We start from the raw sequence: 4,972 nt of genomic DNA, 5'->3' as shown, positions 1-4,972 counted from the left end.
ATTGGAACCAATTAAAGAACGATTGAAGAAGTTGGATGAACGATTCCAACGGGAGCAAATTTCTTCAAGTCAAGAGACGAAGAAAAGATCGTCACGACGACACTACTCGACAAGAGACTCTTATCAAGACTTGATATGAGCTCGCCCATGAAGATAGGTGCCGAATCCATGGAGTTGCCTTTGGGGCCAATTACTCGAGCACGTGCCAAGAAGTTCCAAGATGCTGTAGCAAGCTATATTGCTCGATTGTGGAGTGATGGATTGATTGCCCATAAAACGCCCAGCTCAACTAGCTTGATTCGCAATTTCCTACAAGCTGATTTTAGCTTGTGTCAGCTCAATTTAGCTCAATTCGGCACTTAATTAGTTCAAGGAGCTGATTAAATTTATTTTTAATAAATTTAATTAGTTGTGTTAGTTTAGAATCAGCTCAAATCATTTAATTAAATAAATGTGTCTTAATCTGGACATTTTTAATTCAGCTTATTAAATATGTTTTATATTAGTACATGCCTTTAATATGTCCATATTAAGTCATAAATTAAATGTGTTTAGTTTAATTACAAGTTTTAATGTGTCTTGACTAAGACAAATTTATTAGTGGCTGCTAATTAATTTGTCTTAGCCGAATTAATGTGCAGAATTTTAATATGTCCAGCTACTGATTTCATGAGTATTAAACTTGTCCTAATCACATTTATTTGATGTTTTTTTCAGCTAGCTTAATGGCAAAGAAAGCTCATAAAGAAGGGTCATGTATTTGGGCACATGCATGGACGGCATTTAAAGTGCAGCTGCCTTGTGTTTCCAGCTGACTTTTCGTGCAGCTCAATGGACTTCTAGCTGCTGTTTTTGAGCTTCTCCAAGGGCCAATTTCGTGGAGAGCAATGGCCAAAGAGTGCCTCATAAATTCCAGCAGCCAATTCATGTGGAGGCTATTCATATTCGGCCAAAGAAGCATAATTTTTGAAGCTGTCCATTTCTCTTCTCCATAGCAGCAATTAAGCTCTTTTAAAACATTAACCGAATGTGAATTTTCTCCATTAAAGGGGCCAGCCGAATCATCTTTTTCTAGAAGGTTAATTTTCAGAATTTCATCACATGAATGTAACTAGGAAATTTCTAGGAAGTTTCCTCAAGAAACTTAAGGCATAAGGATCTGATTAGATAGGCTATTCGGCTGCCTTAGTCAAGCTATAAATAGGTCATGTAATTCACATTTTGAGGTTAATGAACAATTTGATAGCTTTGCTAAATTGTGAGGTTGTTTTCAACTCTCGTTATTCTCCAAAAACTTGTGAGACTTATCAAACATCTTTGTGGCGTCAAACTTGTTTTTGTTTCTTCCCGAACTTATCACTTTAATCCCAAAAGTGTGGCGTTCGATTCATACTAAGGTTCCTAACACCATTGATAGTGGGTCGAAGTTTCTTTCCATTTAACAAACCTTCCATCCATCCTTACCAACCTAAGCATTCTCCTAAGTTACGGGTTAACACATTCATATTGTGTTAGTTCGGCTTTCGAATCCTTAGCCAAATTGCTTCCATTGTTTTCTAATTCATTTCCTAAACCAACAAAACCTTTTTGAGCCTAAATAAACCTCTTTCTTCTAGCCTATTTTGTAAAGCCTCAATTTACTCCTAATTCACGATCGGGCGATCTTTACGACTCAATTCGATCTCGAGGTGAGGGCGTATCAAGACTTCTATTCAACAAGGCGTTCGAGACCAAGAGAAGCAAACTCCTAGTTTGAGTCCTTCCGAGATGATAAACGAAAAAGTAAACGTCTCTCTACAAGTGCCTCAATTTATTCATCTACAAAGGATTATTTACGAAGAGGTGCACGTGTTTCAAGAGTGTCAAAGTACTCGGCTACGGAAGATCTATCACAAAGAGAAGATTGCCATTTGTATGAAGTGATGTGATCTCAATCGCATCATGTTGTGGCACCACTCGTTGCTATCATGATTGGCCTAAACACGAGGGCCCCAAGTGCAAGATGAAGCTCAATCTCAGCTCAACAAGCTCAATCTTAGTTTTTCCCAGCTCGATTTAGCTCACATGAGCTTAATTTAGCTTACTTTAGCTCGTTTGAGCTTGGCTTAAGTTTATTTCAACTCATTTATTTTAATGTCTGAATAAATTAAGTAATTTATTAATTTAGCTTAAATTACTACAGCTCATAATTATGTTTTGACTTATTACATGTTTTAAATGTGTCTTGGCCGAATTTAATATGTCTTGTTAAGACTTTATTAAATTTGTCTAATTTAATTTATGTTTAATTAGTGTGTCTAAATTATATTAATGTTTGTTCAGCTAAATTTTATGTGATTTAATTTTGGTTCATGTGTTTTTGTAGGTGAGCTGAATTTGGAGAGTAATTAAACAAGGTTCATGCATGATAGGTTCAATGTATGGGAGTGTGCATGCACAATTGAGGTTCAATGGATGGCATTTAAAGGAGCACATGCATTTGGGACGTTCATGCAAGAGGGAGTTGCTGAAAGTTCATGTATTTGAAGATTCATGGATCATATTTATGGGGGGAAAATACATGGGACGTTTCATGCATGATTCATGCATTTTCAAGATGACCATTCAAGTATTTTAGGCACATTAATGCCTCATTCAGCCAAGGGAGATGTAGGATCATTAAAGAGCTGCACATTCATGGAATTATGGAGATTCTTCAAGGCTAAGGATGCATGAATGCATCAAGTGAAGCATCATGATGGTTCGGCCAATTCATGTACCATCTTCAAGCATGAACTGGATTTTAATGCTATTTGTGTGAACATGTTAAATACCTGTGTGAACAGAATTTAAGTTAGTGTGAACAACATAGATGCCGAATATCAATAGGCATTTTAGGCTTATAAATAGCTTACTTGTTTATTGTAAAAGGTAACAGAATTTGATTATTGAAAACTTGATTGTGAGGTTTCCTCCTATCCTATTTCGTACGAGTCTCGTTCTGACTTATCTAGCTCGCTAGTGGCGTCAACCCGACTTCTTGAACTTATCACCATCCTGGTGTGGCGTTCATCCACCTTTTTATACCTTTGGTTCCTACCTCTCTATAGGTAACGGGTCAAGGTCCATCTTCGACAATCCATTAAACTCACCTTAAGCAATATAAGTCCCGGGGCAATACTTCATATAGTATTGAATCGTTCTTCGCTTGAGTTCTATTTTTCCATTCCATTTTAACTATTAAATTATAAACAATATTTCTTTATTTCACCGAGCCTATCAAACATCTATCCAAACCATCTTTTGAACCCATTTTCTCAACTTCCACTATAAAAAATCATCTAACTCCATCTATCTACAAAATCGAACAAACTTCTCGTCGACGATCGGGCAATCAAGTGAATCGACTCAATCAACCAAGCCGGATCACATCATGAAGAATCCTTTTCTTATTCTCAACGAAAGGCTTCTCATTTTGATGATTTCTACTTTTGTAATGGAATTGAAATAGCATGTGAAAAAGAAAAAGAAAAAGAGCGCGAGCGAGAAAATGAACATGAAAAAGAAATGAAAGAAAAAGAAGATGAGTGGGAGATAGAAAAGAAAATTGAAAATGAGATTGAGAATAAAAACGAGTGCGAAAAAGAAAAGGAAACCGAAAAAGAGAGTGAGATTGAAGGAAGAAACGAGAGTGCAAAAGAATTGAGTGATATGGTAAAAGAAAGAGGATTTGAAAATGAGTTGGAAAAAGAAAGAAATGAAAAGGATGAAAGTGAAAAAGAAAGGAGTGTTGTTACTAACCATCCTATGAATTTTCTGATACGAGTCCTAAAGGCCCAATCCAATTCAAGAACGTGATGGGCTCAAATTGCCACAAGGCCCAATAACGAGATCAAAGGCCCGACAAATGCGGTCCAAACTAAATGGGACCATTCAAGAGCTTGTTAGCAAGGCCTTAGATGCATACACGAGAGAACAAGAAAATCAAGATTCACTTTCTTGTTTTCAAGAAAATCAAGAAATCGAATCTTGGCCCAATTTTGCTGTTCGAAGAGATTTCAAGAATCAAGAAAATCAAGATTTCAAATCTTGGAAATCTTGGTCCAAGAAACCAAATCTTGCAGCCAAAACGCATTGGATCTCCATTACAAGCGTCAACGACCCAATTTTGGTAGGAGATGGATCACGAGCCCAAATTCTTGAATGCGAGGCCCAATAACCAAAATCCAGCCCAATCAAGAAATTTCTTCATACTTAGTTGAAAATCAGGCTAAAATGTCAAAGGGCCCAATTCGTAAACATCTTACTTGTTTAATTTAATTTTTTAATCTTTAGGAGCATTACATGTAAAATTCGGCCCAAAACAGCCCATATAAGTGCATGGCCGAATTTACCTTGTTATTTATTAATTAGGTTTAATTTTTATTAGTTACTTGTGAGATTAGGATTTGTTGGAGGCCTATATAAGCATTGGCCAGCCACCCTTTGTAAAAACATCTTATTATCAATCAATACATTAAATTTCAGTTTGTTAGAGTGCAGAATTTTCTTTGGGGTTTTCTCCAAGAATTCTCTCTTGAGCTTTCTTTAGAAGTTGTTTTAACAATCTTTTGATTGTGGGAGCCATCTTCAACCTTCTTCTTGCCATCGATATTCTTTGGAGGGGAGATTAGAGCCGTTTGAAGAGATTTGTGAAATCTTTCGGAATTTCAAGGATCTTTAGGACTTATCCTTTAATTTTTGCTGTTCAATTTCTTTTATTTAATTCTACTTGTGCCGAATCTTAATTCTAATCTATTTGCTGTTTTATTTGTGTTTTCAGCCCTCTTTATCTTAAAGAATTGATCAATTTCACTTTTTGCTGGAGTTCGACAATCAGCCCTAAATCCCAAATTCTAGGGTTCTTGCCGAATGCACACTTATTCTTCTTGGGTGAATTTGGTTGTGGAAACTTAGGGAAACTTTCGTGGTGGTCAATTGAGCAGATTGCCTC

The sequence above is a fragment of the Gossypium hirsutum genome, unplaced genomic scaffold, assembly GCF_007990345.1.
Source record: "Gossypium hirsutum isolate 1008001.06 unplaced genomic scaffold, Gossypium_hirsutum_v2.1 scaffold_28, whole genome shotgun sequence".
Taxonomy (NCBI): Eukaryota; Viridiplantae; Streptophyta; class Magnoliopsida; order Malvales; family Malvaceae; genus Gossypium; species Gossypium hirsutum.
Note: the sequence above shows the minus strand (reverse complement) of the source record.